This window comes from Phascolarctos cinereus, unplaced genomic scaffold (genome assembly GCF_003287225.1).
Source record: "Phascolarctos cinereus isolate Bilbo 61053 unplaced genomic scaffold, phaCin_HiC Scaffold_5;HRSCAF=322, whole genome shotgun sequence".
Taxonomy (NCBI): Eukaryota; Metazoa; Chordata; class Mammalia; order Diprotodontia; family Phascolarctidae; genus Phascolarctos; species Phascolarctos cinereus.
Genome location: NW_027555958.1, coordinates 417,677,854 through 417,702,385, shown reverse-complemented (window position 1 = coordinate 417,702,385; position 24,532 = coordinate 417,677,854). Strand labels below are relative to the sequence as shown.

The 24,532-nt window shown below is 38.9% G+C and overlaps 1 protein-coding gene across 2 annotated transcripts in view; it reads left to right on the top strand.

Annotated features, from left to right (window-relative positions):
- Window positions 1-24,532, top strand: part of PRRX1 (paired related homeobox 1) — a 96,756-nt gene that overhangs the window by 50,692 nt on the left and 21,532 nt on the right. The window lies entirely within an intron of this gene.

The window sequence follows — 24,532 nt, the reverse complement described above, 5'->3', positions numbered from 1 at the left end:
GAGGTCAGGTTTACCAGATCACAGAGGAAGCAGAGGTGGAAGGTGTAAGGAGAGTGGAAAGGTAGGAAGGGTCAGATTACCAAGGGCTTTAAAAGCCAGAGGATTTTGCATTCGATCCTGGAAGCACCTAGAGTTTATTGAATGGGGAGGGGAATGACATGACTAGACCCATGCTTCAGGAAGAACCATTTGAGGGCTGTGTGGAAGATGGATTGTGGTGGAGAGAGACTTGATGGAGGGACTCCTTCCCAACCTGAAAGACTTACCTTAATCCAGATGTGAGCTGATGAGAACCTGCACCGGGGAGGTGGCAGGGTCACAAGAGAGAAAGAGGATTTTCTAAAACCTCAATAAACTATATCTAAAGCATATCCATGACCCTGCTGAAAAAAAGAAATGAGATTAGCTTACCATTTCTGATTTTCTGACTCTTTTTGATATTCACTAGGCAGCTGGATGACACAATGCGGAGAGCATTGGGCCTGGAGTCAGGAAGACCTGAGTTCAAATCTGGCCTCAGGCACTTAATAGCTGTGTGACCCTGGGAGAGTCTGCTTCAGTTTCCTCAATTGTAAAAGGGGGGTCATAATAGCACTTACTTGCAATGTTGTTGTGAGGATCAAATAAGAAAATATTTATAAACACTTAGCACAGTGCCTGGCACATAGTAGATGCTCAATAAATGCTTCCTCCCCCCTTCCTTCCTTCACTAACTACTACTTGAATAACATGCTCCAAAATTTTTTCAGGTAATCAAAGTCAGACTCAGAGCACTAGAGTTTACAGACTCCATTCTCTCTCCTTTCTCGAGAGCTGGAACACGTCTTGATTTGCAAGAAAGGGAAGGGAATAGAGTATGCAAACTATGGCCCAGTTCATTTGACTAATCAGTATTCTAATCAAGTGCTCTTTCCACAACACTGCCCTGCCCTGCTCTGGTTAGAGAAACAAGACTCACAGACAGAAAGAATCAGAAAATGTTATGGGGTGATAGATACTGAAGCACTAAACTGGGTAGTGCCAAAGTGCTATTGGATTTTGGAAAAGAAAGAGCTCGGTGTGGGCTAAAGTATAAATAAATGTTTGATGAATGGAAATGCTTTGGTTTCAGAAAGAGGGTCCACTAAGGTAAGGGGTTTAATGAAAATTCTTCCTACCCTGATTTTGTGCAGAAACAATAGTTCTCTTTCCTATACCTTAGTAACCCTGTGTATAAAACGGGGACAAGAGTAACCTACTCCTTTTGTTTTGTTTTGAAGGCACATTTTGAGTATAAATGAGATAACACATATGAGGTGCTTCATGCTCCTTGGAAGAAAGAAGCCACATAAATTCAAAGTGTTACTGGAATTATTCAGATGTACCAACTCCTCCCAATCCTTAGAGGTTCAGACCACAATCACATGCCTTTCTTGAATGGAATTCTGCTTTCTCAAGCTGTCTGGTGAATGTAGTGGGAAACAGAGGCTTCCAACCCTTATCCTTAGGGCTAAAAAATCTCTAGGCTGTGGTTAAGTTTTGGCCTGATACCACGAAAAACAGATTTCCAATATCCATCATATCCAAAAGTTAAGGAAGGTACACAAGATGTAATAAATTTACTGACCTTTGGTCACTGCATTCATTCTATAGAATAGGATGAAAACTTGTCTTTAGATCTCCTATGGGTTTAATAGAACTTGGAACATCAAATAAATCTAGTGTCTTCCTTTTTCTTGCCTGATATCTCTGTGCCCCACTTGCTTAATTTCTTTTTATTTTTTAATTTAGTATTTTATTTCCCCCAATTACATGTAAAACAACTTTAACATTCTTTTTTCAAATTTTGAGTTCCAAATTCTCTCCCTTACTTCCACCTTTCTTCCCCCCACCCCTGCCATTGAGAAGGAAGGCAATTTGATATAGGTTATATATGTGTAGTCACACCATCTCTTTTTAAAGGGACAAAGGACCAACTGGTTTTCCCAAAGAGACCTGTACCCCTAGTGTCCTTGCGTCCATAGAAGGCACAGTGATTCACTCCCAGGCTTAAGGAAAGACTCTGCTCTGTCTGGGGAACACATTGTTTCTCTGAATATTCTGCCCTTGGAAGGAGCATTGGCCTGGAATCTACCTAACAGGCCCAGATTCTGTTGTTACTGGATCCTCTGTGCCATCATTTTTCCAGCTCTGACAAGATGTTCTTTTTTCTGGAGGGACTCATAAAACATACCTACTGGCCTAGGTCTACAACTGATTCCAAGATGGCCCACATACTATTTGGGTCTGAGTGGGATAGTCTTCATGTAATGCCTCTTGGAAAGTAATGAAAGGAAGATTCTTGCCACCAGTGATTCACCTTTAATGCCCCAACTCATTTTTCAACCCCCTTTCCGTTCTCTCAGCTGTGTGCAACATACAACAATTTATGGCCCTATTGATCCAGTCCTTGGTAATCACAACCAGAAGAACTTGGCAAAAGCCCTGAGCTGGAGCCTGACATTCTCTGGCTTCTTGATGTCTGTTTGTTTAAATGTTAAACATATGAAATATCTATTGAGAATAAGTTTCTTGTTTATGGCTGACTCCAGCTGGCAGTGGCATCTCACGAGCCATTGTCAGGAGTTCATATGTACAAAACTATATGTTGAAGTGAGTTACCAGATACAGTCAGAACCAGCCTAGGAAATCACAGCAATCCCTAGCTACCCAGCAAGGCTCTCCTGAGACAGCATATAAGCACTGAAAGAAATTTTATGAAAAATCCAAAACTCTAGGGAAAAAATCTTACATTTCAGAGAGGGCCTTGGGAATTAAAAATTGGCATTTGCATTTGATTGTGTCATCCATTTTGGAGAAATCACTAAGAGCCATGGTCCCCACAATGCCGTGGACATCTCAGCCAACAGCAATCTTGGTGGCCCATTCTCGGAAGGAGTTTGAACCTGTTGCCTGGAATGGGCCACCAGGAGTGCTGCTGGCTAAGATGTCCATCGCATTATGAGGACCATGACTCTTAATGATTTCTCTGAACTGGATGACATGAACATATACAAATGCCTCAATTTTTAATTCCCAAGCTCCTCTCTGAAATGTAAAATTGTTTTCTAGGGTTTTGGAATTTTTAAAATAAAATTTCTTCCATTTCTCCTTCCTCTTCTCTCAAATAGTTTACTTATAGAGTTTCAAAGTCCTGAGGTTTTCTAAAGGATTAATTTAAAAGAAAGTAAGTACTTGTATATTATTAGGAACGAATCTTCCTCAGGGCATAGTAATAATAAAAGAGTACAATGTAGATGGCACATTGTAACCATCTTCTATGGAGGCATACATGGCCACTGGACTATAGGAATTCTTAATCTGACCATGCATTAACTTTAATATACTTAGGTTTCCTGAGGCTGGTCAAACTATCGACTCACTCACTATCACTCAAATATATCCAAACCATCTTTTATCTTCAATTTGGAGCTCGAAGGGGCCCTAGAGGTTATCTGGCTCATCTTCCTCATTTTAAAGATGAGTAAATTGAGGCCTAAAGAGATTAAATGACTTACCCAAGATCACACAGCTACTAAGTGGCACAGCCAGAATTCCAGCCCGATTTCTCTTGTCTCCAGACCCAGTTTCTTTTTCCATGCCCATATGCTCTTCCAAACGACCAACATCATAGGCTCATAGGATTTAGAGTTGAGATTTTAGAGATTATCTAGTCCAAACTCTTATATTACAGATGAAAAGGTTGAGGCCCAGAAGCAACATGTCCCTGTGAACATGTAAATAAGACCTAGCTATAACAAACAGAAGGTGAGCTTTGGTGATTTCTGCTGCTCCAGATGCCATCGTCTCTTTCCTCTTGGTATTAGAGTTTCTCAGATAGACTGTGACAATCACTCAAAGCCCCAGCTAGGGTGAGGCGACCTGTGTCTAATTCCAGGGCACTGACATTATTTGCATTCTAGAAGAAATGATAGAGCTTTACACCTAGTTATCAAGAACATTTGGTTAAAATAGGAAGTTAATAGATGGGGAGCTAGAATGAGCTTTTCTTCTACTCCGCCCTTCTCTGTTCATTTATGCATGCAGTAGCCTACTTCTGATAATCCTCAGTCTCTTGCCCCCTCAGCATGGGGCCAGAATTTCCTCTTACTGAGGGCATACATTAGTCCACTTGTATTGAGTCCAGTTGTTCGTATTTATCATGGCTGTGAGCAATCCTATTACCAATTCTGCTACCATGTGAGATGGTACCCTACGGGAATACAGCCTAATAGTATAGTTAATATAATAAGTGTTTATGGCAAAACTTTTGAAACTAACAGGTGAATATGGCACAAAACCTTTATGTTTCCTTCTAGGTCCCAACCTATGGTTACATCAATGTGGGGAAACTCCCTCCATAGATGCAGATATCTAATAATTTGCATAATCTTAGAGAGTTTATAATAACCTCATAATTTTAGAGTTTCTTGGAACCAGCAAGAGGTTAAATGACTTGCCCATAGTCATATATTCAGTATGCGTAATAAGTAGGGTTTGAATTTAGGTGATCTCAACTTTAGAGTCAGCAGTATGCCAGCCTTGCTCTGGATCTTAGATGTTAAGAGAGGATAGTAGCCTTCAGTAGGAAAATGGAGCAGTTTGCTACAGTTGGGAAGCATATTAGATTCAGAGTCACAAGATTGGTGTTTGAGGTAAAATCTGGCCTCAGACTCTTACTTGCTGTATGACTCTGGGCAAGACTCTTAATTCTGTTTACTTCAGTTTTCTTATTTGTAAAATGAGTTGGAAAAAGAAATGGCAAACCACTCCAGTATCTTTGCCAAGGAAACCCCAAAAGAGCCAGACATGACTGAACAACAACATACATTTATGTATAAATATATTGTGAAGCAGTTAGGTGGTGCAGTGAATAGAGTGCTGGACCTGGAGTCAGGGAGACTGGAGTTCAAATCCAGCTGCAGAAACTTACAAGTTGTGTGATCCTGGGTAAGTCATTTGACCTCTCTGCCACAGTTTTCTAATATATAAAATAGGGATATAATAACACCTACCTCATAAGGTTGTAAAGATCAAATGAGATAACATATCTAAAGTGCTTTGCAAATCTTAAGGTGCTATAGAAATCCTAGCAATTGGTATATAGTAATCATCTCTTAAAGCACAGCCTATGACCTATTCATCTAATGACAAAGCTATTTTTAATATTTTTTCATAAAGAGACCTCCTAATTCTTAACATTGGCAAATTTCTCCCTAGGAGGTACTATGAAATATGTAGGGTCGAAAGGGAATTCACTTCATTGCTATAAACTTGTGCATTGTACCTGGAACAGAAGAGGAGAAAAGAAGAGAAGGCATGGAAAAAAAAGAAGTTGAATGTCTGTATTTTTGTAAATGAAGGTGTACTGATTTTGAATTTGCAGTGGTGCCATGGTATCTCTGGCCAGCCTTCCTTAAAAGAAATGATAGCAAGGTGTGTGTGTGTGTGTGTGTGTGTGTGTGTGTGTGTGTGTGTGTGTGTGTGTGTGTGTATGTGTTCAGGGGAGGAGGGCAGTACTTGGGAAAACGTGAGAAATCTGGAAGAAAACCAAATAGGTCTCAAAGGAAATGTGTCTAGATGTATAGGAAAGTATTGCTGAAAGCAAGGCCCTGGCTGGCATGATAGACTGAAATGATGGAGGTGGTTGGTTTGAATTATAGCTCTGTCAAACCACTCTCCTTATCCTAGAATAAACTCCAGTCCTCATTATTTTTCCTTTTATCTTGGGTAATTAACAGGCATTTTTAGTCCTTTCCTGTGTCCTTGCTACTTCCTGTCATGAGCTGAGCAATGTGAATAACTCTTGCGACTTTCAGGTTATGGGAATATGGAGGCAAGAGTCATGACATGAACAGCCATGACATGATGATTACTCATACATTTCCATTGCAAGCAGACAGAGTTTGTTAACAAGGAGTCCTTTTGGGCTGCTTCACAGAAGTGACATGAGTCAGTGGAATAACATTATTCCACAAAGATATTTTGGGGGTTTTGCTTGAAATGAACACTTTTGCTTATACGACCTTTGTCCATTGGTTTCTTCCTTTATTAAAAAACCGTCGCATATCCCTAGAGAGGAAGTGGCTGTCCAATTAAGACTGAGTTAGGTGTGGTTGGCAGAGAGTAATGTTCCCATAGATTGGAGAATGAATTAGCCAGGCTTTGGCCCAAGTTCCTTTGCCAGTCAAAGTGAACAGAAACCACTGTGACTTGAACTGACTCACTAGAAGAGAAGACAGACTAAAAATGAAGGTTATATTTTCCCAAACATAGGATTTTTTTTTTTGGTCCCAGACTCGGTCTTTGAGGGCTTGTGTCTTCTTATGTCAGGGGTCAAAAATAAGTACTCTGAATATCTCATTCACACCATCAACATCTTTTTTTTTTAAATTATTATTACATAGGACACTCTACTAGAGGCTGGGGAATAAGAAGAACTAGAAGACACAATTCCTGTCTTTGAAGGGATTACAATCTAGTTGGAGGAATAGGGCATCTATTCATTTTCTAATTTTAATTTATTTTTTCACTTAATAATATTTTATTTTTTTCCAATTATAGGGCATGTATTCAGAAAGGATAAATATCAATACAAAGTGTAATATGCCAAGAGCCAAATGAAGGACATAGATAGATGGATAGATAGATAGATGGATAGATAGATAGATGGATAGATAGATAGATGGATAGATAGATAGATGGATAGATAGATAGATGGATAGATAGATAGATGGATAGATAGATAGATAGATAGATAGATAGATAGATAGATAGATAGATAGATGGATGGATGGACAGATAGATGGACAGATAGACGTCACAGGAATTCCAAGGAGGGAATAGGTCTTGGGGACTGATATGGTCAGGTTTCCCAGAAGATATAGGCTCCATAGGATGAATTTAGGCTAGACTTTTGGAGGAAATAATATGGTCTAGATGGTACAGTAGATACAGTGCTGGACCTGGAGTCAGGAAGACCTGAGTTCAAATCCAGCCTCAGAAACTTCCTAGCCTTGTGATGCTGGGTATGTGACTGAACTATGTGACTTTGTCTTAGTTTTGTCATCTGTAAAATGGGGATAATGATAGCACCTACCTCCCAGGTTTGTTTTAAGGATCAAATGAGATAATGTTTCACTAGACTATGGGCTCCTTTAAAGCAGGTACTGTCTCTTTTGCCTTTCTTTGTATCCCTAGCATTTAGCACAAAGCCTGCTACATAGTATGTGCTTAATAAATACTATTTGACTGCTTGACTCATACAGAGGAAATAACACCTACCTGAACTTAGAATCAAGGAGAGACTAAGGGTTCTATCTTCCCTATATCTGTGTGAACATGGGCAAATCAATTACTCTCTTTGAGCCAAAAGAGGAATGGAAAGCAGTAGTGGGTCCTCCCTCAATGGAGGTCTTTAAGAAAAAGGTAAATCTCTTGGGCATGATATAGAGTAGATTCTTTTCCAGGCATGGGTTAGACAAGATCACCACCAAGATCCCTTCCAAATCAGAAATTCTATGACTTTGTGAGTTGATAGCAAGAATGGTCCAGGCTAAGGTCAAATCTAATGTGACTGGTGGGAGTTCTTGGAATTTGCTCCACAGGGTTCATAAAGTAAGCATTTGCTGAAAAACTAAAGGAAAGTGACACAAGGGTTGGGGACAAAATGACAAGCAACTTGGGTGGGTGGAGTCTCCTAAAAACTCTTCTGGTAGCATTTCTCCAGATTAGGGGTACAGGCAAGCTAGTTTTTCCAAAATACCATTCAATAGCAATACGAAATTCAGCATCCCTGCATCTGGTTGGGTGTGCAAGGCCATCATGCTTGTAGCCGTAAACTTTTAAGAGACCTCTAAGATGAAATGCCTGCAGTAGTATAGAGAGGCTGGGAGTACCTGGCTTAGGTTAGAATATGCCATCTCTTTGTCAAAGAGAAGAGGTTTTACAAGTCATTCATTGGTTAAGGTGAGAATTCTGCTTACTAGTTAGTCTTCCCTGAGCACCAGGAATACTCTAATCAAGCAAAGGCACAAGTTTTCTCAGGTGGACTTATAGCCTAACAGTCTCATATCATATAGAAAATGCTACCATAGGGAATAAGATAGGACTAATAACATGGTTTATCATAGACTTAGCACTAGAAGGGACCTGAGACAGACCTGGTCTGGTCCAACACCCTCATCTTACAGATAGAGAAACTGAGGCCCTGTGAAGTTAAATAACTTGTTAAAGGTCACATATGTAGCATCAGAGATGGGATTTGAACCCTGGTCTCTGATTCCACAGCCAACGAGATTTCATCTGGGAGAAAAAAGACTGAGGATCAAGTCTTAATGCTTAGCAATTTTGCATACAATCTGCATATGGACAGGCTGTTGCTGTTTGTCCTCTCAAAGAAGTGAATCGGGGTGTCACCTTTGCCTTTGTATTCTCAACACTTACTATAGTGCCCGATACACAATTGATATTTAATAAATGCTTATTGATTGGTTAGAAGGAAGATCAAGAGAGAATAAATCATATGATAATTTGTATTGTTTTGGAAGAATGCATGATCCCAGAATGGCTAAAGGGAGTAGGTGAAAGTAAAAGGAGAAAATAGGAAAAATGGATCATATTTAATTTATTCTTATTCAAAACCATCAGGTTATTTTATGCTTAGGGTAAGCTCATTGCTGGAAAAATAAAATTCTGTGAACTTTGTCATTCATATAAAACCACTGGGAGGCATCAGGTTTGCTTATCTAATGCCTTGATTCAGCTTCTGAGTTAAATGTGTCAATGGATTTATTTTTAAATGAAAAGAGATCATTATGTTCGTATATGTCTTTCTCAAGGTTTGGAAAGGTTTCATACTTACTCAGAAACTTATTTGGTATCAGTTTTAAGCCTATCATTTGATAGTTAGGGAAACCAAGGCCCAAAGAGGTTAAGTAATTTGATCATGGTCACCTAGATCATAAGTGATAGAGCTAAGACCAGAATCCATGTTCTCCTTAGTGCTGGATCAATGCCCTTTCCACTATACCACATTGGCCCCAGTATGTGTTTGAGAGAACAAACAAAACAAAACACTTTCATACTCTACAGACTTTTCTTTCCCAAAGGAGTGTACAACTTCCATGTTCAAATATGGTCTTTCCCCACCAAGTAATGAGTTCAGTCCAATTTTCAAAGATTCAGGCAGGCAGATTCCTTTGGTTAGAAAAATGGTGTATATATTTCATGGAAAGACAATAAAAGAAGAAAAAAAAACTATACACATCAAGGACCACTGAGCCTAATTCCTTGTTTGGTAAGCTATAAAAGGGCTCAAAAGAATCTCAAAGTGAACAAGGACTGCACAGTCGGAAACATATAGTTTCAGAGACCTGGTCATGCTTGTATACCACTGTGATTTGATGGTGGAGAGGGCCAGGTGTGCTGTATAAATGGCACTGGAGGTGCTGCTAATCCTGTGTTTGAGGTCACTAAAATACACTAAAGCCAAATCTGTGCCCGTGCAGTGGTCTCAATTAAGGGAGCAACGTGCCATTTATCAGGGGGCCCATTAAAAGGACGCTGCCTTAATTGCAATTGGAGCTAAGTATGCACAGAGAGACCCAGATGAATGCCATAGCCTCATTTCACTACTTTTCATTGGGCTTCCAGTAAAAGCCGTACACTTTTTAGTGGCTTTCGCAATTATGCTTCCCTTCAATTTTCCAAAGGTTACGGGGACTGAACCACACAAATCCCATTAAAGTAAGTAGCTGTTGTGCAATATAAATCTCTTTGAAAACCTTTGCCAGGGCCTATAAAATGATCAGCTGGCTGGACATAGATGCCCCTTGTCTGCCATGTTTGCAACTAAGATTCCAATGACAAGCTTTGATGTGGGGATAGATTTCTCCTACTGAGGCCAAGGTTTTTGGGTCTTATTGCATCAGATTTCTCTGAAAACTGAAGTGATTAAGACTTATCAAGAGCATTTGTCTTTAAGCTTTATTCTGAAAATATGCCTCCATGTACCCTGAAATTAGGTTCGCCTGACCAAAGATTTGGTTATATTCCAGCATTTGCCTACAGGAAGTTAAAACAGCATGGAGGTGTTGATACATGTAGGCTGTTTACATAACCCAGTGAATGAAAAGTAGTGATGGGGTTGACAATGACGTAGGTCCCACTCTTGAGGATCTTACTTTCTCTCCCTTTCCACTTTACTCTTCTTCCCTATTCCTCATTCCATTTCTTCTACTCTCCACTGCCTTTCACTCCTCTTTTTACACTTACATACCCAATCATCGAATCAATTAATCTACAAATGTTAATTGTGTCTGTTATGTGCTAGGCATTAAGGTAGGCATTAGAGATGTAAAGATAAAAAAGTCTCTTCTTAAACAACTTGCATTCTGTAAAGGGAAACCATGGTTAAATGACCAAGAGTAGGCAGCAATGTCCTAACCATACGTATGATGTAAAGGCTACTAGATCCACTTCTATCCTCATTAAGACAGAGTGATCCTTCCATCCTTTCATACGATAAAATTTGAAGGCTGGGGCATGTATCAGGCTAAAATTAGAGCAGGGCTATTGATTATTTGCTCTGTTGTTTCTACCAATCTTGAATCAGAATGAGTTGTGAAACCTTAGTTCCCTGAATTTGTTTTTCCTCTCAAGATCTCTGCTCATAGTTTGAATTATCACCAGCTAACGGAAATACTATTCTGTTAGGTGCTGCATGCCTTCCTCCACTGGCATTTCTTGGTTGTTATTTTGAAATGTCATTTTTGGGGTCATACATCCTTTGTAAGAGGTAGGAAATGGAATGATGTGTCCAGGGAGCAGAACATTAGAAGGCTTCATGTACAAAATCAGACCTATCTCTAAAATCTGAGAGAAAAGGCCTCAGAGCTGCTTGCAACATGCAAGAGAGTTGATTCCCTGGCTTAGCAGTAAATCAGTTCAGGAGAAAAAAAAAGATTCTCTTTTTCTTGCTTCCATCATGATCAGGTTATCAATCCTAGCACAAAAGATGTTCAATCTATTATTTGACATTTACTCATCATAGCTTTTGATTAGCATTTAGAAATTGCTCAGTCCCTTTGACATTTCTCTCTCTAAATTACTCTCTATACATTTTTGATTTTGCGTAAGTACATGTTGTATTCCTCCCCGACCCCAGTAGAAGATATGTTCTCAGAGGTCAGAGACAATTTCATTAAAATGATGTTTGTATGTCCCACATCTAGCAAAGGACATTGTACATGATAGATATTTAATAAATATTTATTGAATTGCATTAAATTGAAGGTTCTTAACTTCCCTAAGTTGATTCTGCCCACCAGGACTAAAATATTTCCCCTACTGGTTTAAAGGTTACTGCCAGTTATTGTTATTCTCATTTCATCAAGGGACCATCATGTTTGTAATTATGCATATTTAAGCCTTTATCATTGTTCTTGGCTAAGTACTTCTAGTTTTGGACTTGTCTGTGATTCCCACTTGTGTCTTGAGCTATCTTGCTTCCCTTTTCAAGCTGCCTCATTCTCAAATTAATAATAAGTGTACAAAAATCACAACCAGCTGAAGCAGGGTCAAATTATTTAAATTCTTTAAAATCAGTTCTATGATATAAGAAAGAGCTTTTTTTTTCATGAGAAAATACTGCAAGTATGTGCACTTTTTCCAGACAAAAAGTTTGGATTCAAAAATATGCTAGGATATTACATTTTGAAGAAATCTCTGAGTATTTCTTTTTAAAATATTTTGTTGATAATCTTTTGTTTTTATATCTTCTAGATTTCCCTCTGTATCTTTTCTGCTGTCCTCTCACAGAGCTATCCCATGTAACAAAAATAAAAGGAAAAAAAATTAAGATTAAAAAAATCGCCCAAATTGATCAATACATTGAAAAAAAAATCTGATATATACAACACTATGGAATTGTTTCCCTTCCCCTCATCTTTGCCCCTCACATGCATTGTGTGCAAAAAAGTAGGGGAAGGTGCCTTCTTGCATTTAGTCTCAATCTGGCTCTTTATAACTTCAGAACGTTCAGTTTCTTTTGCTTTGTAGTCATCCTTTCCATTTCCATTATTGTAGTCATTGTGAACAGTTTCCTTTACTCTCTACTTATTTCTCTTTGTATCAGTTCACATCAGTTTTTCAATACTTCTCAGTATTCACAATATTGCTATTTCCTACAGCACTAAAATATTCTATTGCCTTCATGAACCATAATTTGTTTAGCCACTCCCCAGCATCTATTTCTTTCTAGTTCTTTGCTAACACAAGTGCTGCTATAAATATTTTAGTGTATATTGAACCTCTTTTTTCAATGTCCTCTTTGTAGTATATACCCTTACCTCTAGATCAAAAGGCATGGACATTTTAATCACTTTATTTTTATAATTCCAAATTCCTTTCCAGAAAGCTGGTACTAATTCATAGTTTGACCAACAATCAGTTAGTGTGTCTGTCTTTCTACCTCTCCTCCAATATTGACTATTCCTGTCTTTTGTAATCTTTGTCAATTTACTATGTGTGAGGTGAAATTTCAGGGTTATTCTGATGTTCATTTCTCTTATTAGGTTTTTAAAATTATTATTTCACATGGGTTTTAATTCTTTGCAAATTTTCATCTGAGAATTGTTTGCTCATAACTTTTTATCATTTACCTATATGTTTGTATGATTGTCTATTTGATGGAAAGATTTTTCCCATGTTTTTGTTTCCATTCTTATCCTAGATGCATTAGTTTTATTTGTGAAGAATCTTTCCAGTTTTGGGCAATCAAAAGTACATTAACTTTTCTAAGTGTCTCTATCCCTTATTTGGTTGAGAGTCTTCCCCTCACCCTTTGTTGCCCAGGTATTACTACTGTCTCTGCTTCTGGGCCAATGATGTAACCTATTCCTAGCTCTGAAAGGTATATGATCTTCTACAAGTCTATTTTTTATGGTATGATCTTTAATATTGAGGTCACATTTCCATTTTGAGTGCATTGTAGAATATGGTATAAGATATTGGTCTAAGCCTAATTTCTGCCAGAATATTTTCTAGTTTTCCCTGCAATTATTATCAAATAGGGAATTCTTTTCTAGATAATTTGTATGTCTAGGTATATGAAGCCTGCTAAGGCTCATACTAAAAATATAATAAATAAATCCAACTTGTATCCCTTCTAAGGAAGTGTATGTGAGAATCAGTGTATAAAAAGCAATCCATGCAGCAGAAACTCTCCAAAGTAGTTTTTTTAAAGAAGGTCCCAAGTCATGCACCTCAAGGACAATGTTACAATGAAACTTTAGGGTGTTTTATTTTTGGGTATTAGGGTCTTGAATTACTTGAAGAGTTTCAAGGTTCTGTTAAATCAAAATATATCTCCAGAATATTTACAATACCTTTCAGCAGTGATTAGCAAAAGAAGTTAACAAAAGTATGATAATAATGATAGCTAACATTTATATAGCACTTACTATATGCCGAAAGCTTTATGGTTATTATCTCATGTGATCTTAGCAACAATCCTGGTAGTAGGTGCTATTATTATTCCCATTTTACAGATGAGATAACTGAGGCAAACAGGGCAAAGTGACTTACCCAGAGTCATCTAGCTAATAAGAGTCTGAGGCTGGATTTGAATTCAGGTCTTCCTGACTCTAGGCCCAGCACTCAATCCACTTTATCATCTAGAATGGGCATTGGACTTTGAGTCAGAAGGCTCTTATGTTTACTACCCTTGTGATGGTGGCAAATTATTTAATTCATTCTTTTGACAAGCATTTATTCAGTGCAAGGTACTGTTGTTGTTTTATGAGGGTTGGATATACTAAAGATTTGGGCCCTGCTCAGTAAACGCGTGACTTTGCTGCGTTGGCGGCCACAGACGTGGACTAAAACAATGGTGCTGAAAAATATTTATACAGTGTTTGTATAGTCAATTACCCTTGAAGCAAGATGTCAATCCTTGCTCCTTTCTAAGTATTGCCTTGCTTGGAAGGATGAGCTATAAAGATGCCCCAGAAGGAGGGGCTGTGCTGGAAGAATTCTGTATCTGTAAGACTTACAAATAAACTTAGTTTGTTTTTTTATGACTCCAAAAAATCATAGGTTGTTTCTTTATTGGCAAAATAAAGTATGTCTGCAGAAACTCAAGAAAAATATAGAGCTATTTTGGTAAATAGAAGCCAGCTTAAACAAGAGAATGGTAAGAGCTCTGAGTTAGGAGTCAGGAGTGTGTCCAGGCTTTGCCTCTGACTTGTGGTGTGACCTTGGGGAAATTACATCATCTCTCTAGACTGGATTTTTTTTTTCATCTGCAACATAGGTACAATAATCTTTTCTCTACTTAATTGAGAGGGTCGTTGCAGAGATCAAATAATCTGATATATATTGGAAGAACTGTACAAATACAGTGTGGTCAATATTTCAAGGACCTGTGACTTCAATAGTTTGGCAACATCCTATGTCGAGAGACTGATAATATATATCCATGACATATACACATATACACACAATATATATGCATATAATACATGCAAATACATAATGCACACATGTATAGATATACATACATTACCCATACCTATACATACATATACATAAAGTATGCCTTAATCTTTGAAAGTTACCTGAGGTTCAGAGAGATGACATGATTTACTAGTGATTACACAGCTATCAAGTCTCAGAAGAGAACCTTGAAGAGAATCATCCAGCACTGTGGATGATGGCCCTCATGGGTTTTTATTAAATAATGATAATAAGGTAGCAATGTTTTTCAGAATTCTACCATGCCTAGGTTGGAAACACTTCATTTAAGTTTCTATAAATACAGTCTCTTGCATTTTGCATAAAACCATGACTTACAATTCAGAAGAAATGGTAGTTTCCATTTTTGAAAAGAAAATCTCTACCTTGGTTATAGTCAGTTTTCATGAATCAGTTGGGGAAGACCTTTCTATTTTTAGGTGTAAGTACCAATGTGACTCAAAAATTTAGTTGAGGTGGTGGCCCCGTTATGAGTTCTTCTAACATATTCTTGGTGCCAACAGTAATGTAACCCTTCTGGCTAAACAATATAACCTGGGTGGTTATAGTTTGTTACAAGATTTGTTTCTGATGTACATTATAAACTAGGGCAAGGAACTCTTCATCTTTCTACTTGGAATACCAGTTTCTGTGATCAAGGAAAAAAGACATGTCTTCATAATGGAACTAAATCTTCCAATGGTCTGTTACTTTTAGTCAAGTAGGGATGCCACAGAAGACATGTGTTTACACTGGGACTTGCTACTCAGTTTCCCCCACCCCAAACTCTATAAAGCAGTCCAGATATCACAAGTAGATAAAGTTTTACTTTGGCTGAACATAACTTTTTGGCTTAAAAGAGCAGTCAAGTATGAACAGTTGTAATAGGAGTGCCCTTGAGTGTGGCCAAGATCATACACACACACACACACACACACACACGCACATACATATACATACACATATACACATACACATATGTGTATGTGTATATGTGTATGTATGTGTGTGCGTGTGTATGTATATATGTATGTGTGTGTACGTGTATATATACACATGCAATTGCTGCTACACGCAACAGTACCATTGCTGAGCAGGGACAAATGCAGACCCTTTTCTCCATCTTTCTTTTTCAGTTATTAGATTACATTCCTTCTAAATGGGCTCAAAGCTTCCAGCTTTGAAGAGTTTTGAAAAGCATCTTTCCTGGAAACACTTTTCTTAGTGCTTTTTTCATTTACTCTGATGATGTGGCTCTTCAGTGTTACAGTGAAGGCATTGCCAAGTGGCAGGATGATCGTGTCCATTTATGTATGAGACAGAAGGGCAAACATATCATGTTCAAAGGAAAAGGCACTGATTTTGGAATCAGAGAACCTGGGTTTAAATACACTCTTACAATGTCATGTTGAACAAGTTGCCTACCTTGCCTCAGTTTGCTTTTTTATAAAATGAGATTGGGCTTAATCATTTCTAAGATCTCTTCCTGATCCACAGAACAATTTATTTTATTTTATTTTTTAGTAGGAATTGAAGCCAGTGGCAAGATCTACATGGAAATAATTAATCTGATCATTCAGGGAAATAAAAACAAACCGGAAATGTACTGAATTTGAAGGCAGGACCTGGATTTGAATTTCGGTTCTCCCACATACTTCTGTGTGACATTGGACAAGTCATTTAACTCCTCTGGGTCTGTTAGCTCACTTGTAAAATGAGTGAGTTGAAATAAATAAATTCTCAGGTCTCTTCTAGCTCTAAGTCTTTTTATCTATCATCTGTTCACTCAAATGTTTGATAAAATTAAATTAATCCAATATTCTTTGACTATGTATTGTATACAAGGCATTGTGCTAGGCACTGAGGATTCCTAAATGGGCCCAAAGCTTCCATGCTAAGCAGAGAAATAGCAGGCATGGCCCCTGCCCTCGAGAAGCTTATAGTTTGGGAGGGAAGCAGATAAAATAAGGTACACAAAAAACTACAACATTAATTGAAATGTATTAAATCCATAGGAAAGCTATGAACTGCTAGGAGAATTTCGAGAAGAGAGAGTCATCTCTAGCTGAGAGGAATCGGTGAAGGCTAACATCTCTTTATTTTGGATATCTTGACTTGCCCTATGGTTATTCTGAGGTTGGATAAACACTGCCCAGTTCAATGTCCCAAAGACTGAGATGTCCTGTGACATATTATAGGAAGTGAGCATCTTTGGGCAGGATGTTCTAAAGACCAATACGAATTAAAGTTGTTTTCTCTGGAAAGCTGGTCAGAACAGCAAACTGCAGTCAGAAAACGTACAGTTTAGCTCCATCTCTTTTCCTACCCTTCATTCAACCTGATAAAGCCGTTTATTACAGAGAAGGGTCCCTCCAATGCCCAACGTTTGCAAACCTCTGTAATGTTTACATTCCCTCCGGTGCTTCTAAAGATGCTGGGCCGGATCATGATCTCCCATGTCAGGGGCAACAAACAAAAACAAGGAGCTCACAGTCTGGATACCGTGAGCAAAGACAGACGTGCTATGAGGCTGAAGGGCTGCCCCTGCTGCCTGCTGGTCTTCTCTTCCCATTACACCTTGCCCCCCCAAGGATGTGTGCCAGAAGGGAAATTGCTGGGCTCTCTTTATTTGCGTGGTTTTTTTCATACCCAAACTCATCTGGAGGGGTGCTATGATTTGTTAAAACAACAACAGTAACAGCAAACACACAGCAAGGATTTCACTCGGACCTACTGCCAGAATCTTTCAAGTCATAGTTGTCTGCTCCCTGTCATATATTATAATTCTCCATCTCCCTCCCTCCCATCTTAGGGGAGCTGGTGGTTTATGGTGGCCAGCCAGTGGAATTCGGGTTAACGACAGGTTTACTTAAAAAAAAAAACAAAGGGAGTACACTTGTAGTTTTGGGAATAGGACATAAAAAGTCTCATTAAGCCCTAATTGTGTGACTGCAGTTTAGAAGAACAAGAGAGAATAGGTTTAAATGTCAGCACAGATGAGTTAGAATTTCACCTGAGGAAGAAGTTCCTGACAATGAGGATCACAAATTGCTGGCACCGCTTCCCTAATCTCCTTTTGGGGAGGGTCTAAAAGAATTCATCTCAGTTGGGGGTAAGGAAGGACCGACTAAAAGGCAAAGTAGCTCCTGAAGCTCTTTTCTAGACCTTTGCTTTTTTAACTGGATCTTCAAGTTTGGTTGGTGACACCTGTCATCAGGGCTCAGACCACCTGGAGAGACCTGAGCTGCCTTATCCCAATCAGGGAGATAGGATTGCAGATGCCAGTAAACCTAAGGATGGTACCAGCCTCTCTCCTTCTCTGAGGGTCTCTCTGGGGAGCTTGTGAAAGTAGGGAGAGCCAAGCTTTAGGGGCTGGTGTTCAATAAGCCCTAGTAATCGCTGTGGAGCTAAGTGTTTTAGGAAGGGCAGTAAGAGACCACGTGAGATTTCTTTGTGGCACAACCACATGGTTACCTGGACGATTTTCCCAGTGCGTCTATGCGTGTTCCCTTACGTGTCTCTGGGCAAAGTCTTGAGTATCAGGCCATACTACAGATAGCCTGAGGGCTTAGCCACATTATGGAGACTAAAATACTGCTTAATTATGATGCCAAGCTACAAGGTCAGAGACAGCTGAATCCCTGATGACACCTTCTGAATCTCTTAGCCGGTGCTTGTGTGTCAAAGGTCATGGGACCTTTGCACTCAGAGGTCACAGTGTCCTGACAGGCGTGACAAATAGAATCATTGACTGAAAACAGACCTGGGGATTGAGAAGAATGTCTGTGGCACATTATAAATGAAAAAACATTGCACTTGCTTTACAGTTGCTAGAAGGTGGCACTTTTCCAAAGACATTAAAAGGATCAAAGGTGACTACTTTTATATTACTTAACCTTTATCTTGCTTCTAAATAGCGGAGTAGATGACGGTTTTTTTTGTGGAATATCTAAGGATAAATTAGACCTGGGAAACGGATAATAAACTCACAGTGGAAAAAGCACTGAAGTAGGAATCAGGAGGGAGGCAGCTAAATGGCTCAGTGGATAGAATGCTGGGCCTGGAGTCAGGAGGGCCTGAGTTCAAATATGACCTCAGGCATTCACTAGCTGTGTGACTTTGGACAAGTCACTTAACCTCTGTCTGCCTTAATTTGCTAGAGAAGGAAAAGGCAAACCACTCTAGTATCTTTGCCAGGGAAAACTACACACAGGGTCACAAAGAGTCAAGCGTGACCGAACAACATCAAGGAATCAGGAGGCTTGAATTCTTTCTCTTGGATCACCCATTTACTAGTGGTATGAATTTGGCCAAGTCGAATAGGATCTCTGAGCTTTTGTTTCCTCTCCTGCATAATGGAGATAATGATATTTACTTTGCTTACCTCATAAGGTTGTTGTGAAGAACAAATGTGACAATAGACAAATGGTAAATTGTAAAGTTCGGGATAACTGCAAGACATTAGGTTAAAAAAAAGAAGCTTGGTAGAAAAATATTCAAGGTTAAGAAAACCATCCCTACTCTTGGGTTATTGAGATAGGTTCTAGTAGTTATAATAGATTTGCATAGAAAAAGAAGACTCTTAACAAATGTTGAATGAATGAATGAGACAGTATAGTTAACTGAGAGTCCTATTCAAATTCAATTCAATTGGAGGCATTTATAGCTGCACTTACTGTCACAGCACTGTCAAGACCTCCTTACTTACATGTTGCACAAATGCTTAGTTACCTGCCTAGACTTTTCTCTTGGTGGTTTGCTATTTAGGGAAAGGTAGACCTTTGGGAATGGAATCCAAAGTCTGGTTCAACAGGCTGAATGTATGATTTGGGTTGTGATAGCTTACTGAGTTATAAATCTCGGAGAGATCTATGGGCTAAGTGGCCAGGCTTTGTGGCTGGCCCCATGCAGTAGTAGGTTAGCACAGCTGGTATTCTGCTCAGCTTGATACATCCATCATTCCTGACTTGAGCTGGGTTGGGGAGGTGGGGTTGGGTGTACACTAATCACTACCTGCAGACATGGAAGATGGAAGGCTGGATAATTGGCTTGCCAGGTTTCCAAAAGTAGATTATGAAAAGAGGTTACACTAAAGGCAATTGTGGACTTAGTTAGTACTTGGGAAAGTCTCAGGCTTCACACTCTCAGAGTCCTATTTTGGGGAGACCTTTTACAGGAGGTCTATCAGTTCTACTCCCTTTTTCTGGGGAGTCTTAGAGTCTCCCAGATGCAGAGTTAGCTTAGCTTGATGTCGATGGTGTATCTTTGGTAACTCCAATCTGTTTTTGTCATTTTAAAGTTCTATTGTTGCCTTTTGTTTTGAAGTCATTTCATTTCTCCTTAAAAAATCCCTTTGTTGAATCCTTTCTTGTAACAAAGAAAAAACCTTTCAGCAAATCTGGTACTGTGACCATTGATATCATATAGAAATTCCACATCCAAGGTCCCTCATCTCTCTACTGAGAGGAGGAAGGAATGTTTCATCATCAGTTTTTTTAGGATCAAGATTGTTCATTGTTAATTCTGACCAAATTAGTTTGTCTTACAGTATTGTTATTGCTTATGTTGTCACAGTGCCAAGAAAACTCAAAAAATGGGGTCACGAAGAATCAGATATGACTGAAAAATGACTGAATGACAAATATTGTCATAGAGAAAAGCAGGGGAGCCTTTGATCTGCTCCCATTGAGGGGGACATTCAAGCTTTGACCCTGTGGGTGGTACCCTGGCCCAGTAGATCTGGGGTTCTTCTGATCACGTCTGTTAACCATTATTACGGTGGTTGTAGATAGTGTTCACTTAGTTTTTATTTCTTCACTCTACACCATTTAAGTGTTCCCATGCTTTTCAATTCCTCGTACTCATTGTTTCTTTTATTATTGTAAGGGGTGGAAGGTGGGGTAGAGGTGTGATTTCTGTACTTTCTTAATGTGGGGAGATACTAGTATGGATTCCCCACCCCCCTCCACCTTCATGCACCAAACTCATCTTTTAACTGACAGTCTTAGAGAGCTGCTTAGAGGACCAAGAGGTTAAGTGACTTTCCCAGGGTCACCTAGCTAGTGTTCTTTTGTATAGAAAAACCTCGTCCATCAATTTATCTTCACAGAAGTCAGCAAGACATCACCAAGGCTCGAATACAGGTCTTCTTGATTCTAAAGCTGGCTTTTTATCAACTGCATCATGTTGTCTCTCTCATCATTTCTTATGTTGCTGTAATATTCCATTATGTTCATAAGCTACAATTTATTCAACTGTTCTCTAGTCAAGGGGTACCTATTTCTTATCTGTTTTAAGGACATTTAGTTACTGCTTCAGTAGCATGGATCTTGGATGGGAGCCTTGGCCATTGAAAAGTGCGGGTCCCATGCTACTTCCAAGAGGCTACAGGATAAAAACTAAAGAAAATTCCCAGGGGGAACAATTTTTTTCCCCTAGCTTCCTTCTCTACCATAGAAGGTCAGGTTGAATCTGCCAGGATTCTGAATCACATAGATGAAAACACATGTGTTACAGGGCTTCCTGGTTCGTTCAGGCTCTACCTCAGCTATGCTGGGGTATAATCTCAAAAATGACAATGATATCTATTCAAATCAAAGACAAACTGTTCAACACCATAGCAATGCAAGTCTGTGCTCCAACCACTGATGCTCATGAGGCCAAACTTGATCAATTATGCAAAGACCTACAACATCTTCTAGAAATAACAATGATAAAAAAAATGTCCCATTCATCATAGGGGATTGGAATGCTAAAGTAGGAAATCGAAAGGTAATTGAAATAATGAACATGTTTAGCCTTTGAGTACAAAATGAAACAGGGTGAAGACTAATAGAATTTTGTTAAGATAATTCACTGATCATAACAAACACTCTTTTTCAACAGCTCTATACATGGACATCACCAGATGGTCAATATAGACATCAGGTTAATTATATACTTTGCAGCCAAAGGCAGAGAAGCTGCTATACAGTTAGTTCAAATGAGACCTGGAGCTGACTGTGGATCAGATCATGGGCTTCTTAGTGCAAAATTCAGGCTTAAATTAAAGAAAGTGGAGGAAACCATCAGACCATATAAGTATGACCTAAACAACATGCCTTGTGAATATGAAATGGAAGTGATGAATAGATTCAAGGGATTAAATATGGCAAATAGAGTGCTTGAAGAACTATGGACAGAAGTTCTAATATTGTATAAGAGGCAGCAACAACAATGATAATAAAACATTCCAAAGAAGAAGAGCAAGAAAGCAAAATGCTGTCTGATAAGGCTTTACAAACAGCTGAGGAAAGAAGGAAAGCAAAAGGGAAAGGAGAAAGTGAAGGCAGAATTCTAGAGAATAATGAGAGATAAGAAGGTTTGCTTAAATGAGCAATGCAAAGAAACAGAAGAAAACAATAGAATGGGAAAGATAAGAGATCTCTTCAAGAAAATTTGAGATATCAAGGGAATGTTTCATGAAAAAATGGACATGATAAAAGACAAAAATGGTAGGGACTTAACAGGAGAAGAGATTAAGAAGAGGTGGCAAAACAGAAGAACAATACAAGAAAGATCTTAGCATCACTGATAACCTCCATGGTGTGTTTACTGATCTAGGATGTCTGTCCTGGAGAATGAAGTCAAGTGGGCTTTAAGAAGTATTGCTAACAATAAAAAGTTAGTGGAGGTGATGGAATTCCAGATGAGCTATTTAAAATCCTAAAAGATGATGCTGTTAAAGTGTTACACCCAATATACCAGCAAATTTGGAGAACTCAACAGTGGCCACTGGATTGGAAAAGATCAGTTTATGTTCTAATCCTAAAGAAGGGCAATGCAAAAGAATATTCAAGTTACTGAAAAATTGACTCATTTTACATGCCAGCTTAAGATTCTGCAAGGTAGGCTTCAGAAATATGTGAACCAAGAATTAGTAGAAGAGCAGTCTAGTTTTCAAACATGTGTAGGGAGGCAGCTAGATGGCATAGTGGATAGAGCACCGGTCCTGGATTCAGGAGGACCTGAGTTCAAATCCAGCCCCAGACACATAACACATACTAGCTGTGTGACCCTGGGCAAGTCACTTAACCCCATTGCCTAGCCAAATGGAAAAAAAAACAAACCAAAAAATCAAAGATGTATAGGAACTAGAGACCAAATTGCCAACATTCACTGGATAATGGAGAAAGCCAAAGAGTTCCAGATGAACACCTCCTTCCACTTTATTGTCTATACTAAAGTCTTTTATTGTGAAAATCACAGCAAAATGTTGCAAGTCCTCAAAGAGATGGGAGTACCAGATCATCTTTGCTGTCTTCTGAGGACCAAGAAGTGAATGTTAGTACTGAACATAGAACAACTGATTGGTTTAAGATTGGAAAAGGAGTACAACAAGGTTGTATGTTGTTACCTTATTTATTTAACTTATATGCAGAGTTCATCATGTGAAATGCCATGCTGGATGAATCTAAAGCTGGAATTAAGGTCTCCACAAGAAATAGCAGCAATCTCATATATGCAGATGATACCACTTTGATGGGAGAAAATGAAGAAGAATTAAGAAGCCTCTTGATGAGTTTGAAAGAGGGGAGTGTAAAAGCTGGCTTGAAGCTATATATATATATACATATATATGTGTATATATATGCATATATATATATATATATATATATATATATATATAACATGTTTATACACACACACACACACACACACACACACACACACACACAGATCTGGGCAACTGATCCCATCACTTCCTGGCAAATAGAGAGAAAAGAATTGGAAGCAGTGTCAGATTTTATAATCTTGGGCTCAAAGATTTTACAGATAGTGACTGCAGCCATGAAATAAAAAGATGCTTGTTCCCTAGAAGGAAAGCTATAGCAAATCTGGATGGCATACTAAAAAACAGATATATCACCTTGCCAACAAAGGTTCATATAGTTACAGCTATGGTTTTTTCTGGTTGTGTTTTGTCCTTCATTCTTGTTGAGGATCATGACATCAGGGAGATGATGACATGACTTGCAATTGACTTTGATCTGAGTGAGGGAGGGCTATGCAAAGTCACCAGTCTCACTTTCTCCTCCTGACCTGTCTGGGTCCAGTGGCCAGATATTCATCAGGATGACTGGAGGTGGCTCAGGATGCAATGGGAGACCCTGGCCCTTTTTGGTTTTTCTAGTAGCAATGTGTGGCTGTGAGAGTTGGATTGTAAGGAAAGCTGAGCACTGCAGAATCCATGCTTTGAAATTGTGGTGCTGGAGAGGTTTTCTGAGGGTCTCTCGAACAGTAAGAGATCAAATCAGTCAATACTTAAGAAATTAATTCAGCATATTCACTGGAAGTTCAAATACTGAAGCTGAAGTTTAAATACTTCGGTGGCAAAATGAGAAGATGGGACTCATTAGAAAAGACCCTGATGTTAGGAAAGATTAAAGGAAAAAGGAAAAGGAGACAAAAGAGGATGAGATGGATAGATAATGTCATGGAAACAATGAACACAAACTTGGACAGACTTCAAGAGATCGTGGAAGATATAGAAGGGCCTGGCATGCTATGGTCTATGAGGCTATGAAGAGTCAGACACAACTGAGTGACTCAATGACAACATTCCCGTCTTTGTTGCCTTCTCTATTCTTGGGAAGTTAAGATGTCTCATCCTTTTTCTCCCAAAGAGGGCTCTTAGATCATCAACCCAAGGCCTTCTGACTACAGACAGCCCCAAGTTTCTATACATAACTGAGCAGTGTCAGTGAATCCTTGCTGTCCACATAGGGTTATGGAAGGCTAGAAAGTAGATCAGGGCTGCATCTCAGTATGTCAAATCATTTAAACTTTCTTAGTCTCAGTTTCTTTGGCTGTAGAATGGGGAGAAAAACAGCCACTTCATAGGGTTATTGTGTGGCTCAAGTGAGGTACCAAAGCAGAAAAATGGAGCAGGAGAATGATGATAGTAGAATGTAATTGACTTGAGGATAGTGGCATTTTTGTTTTTGTTTATCTTTGTATT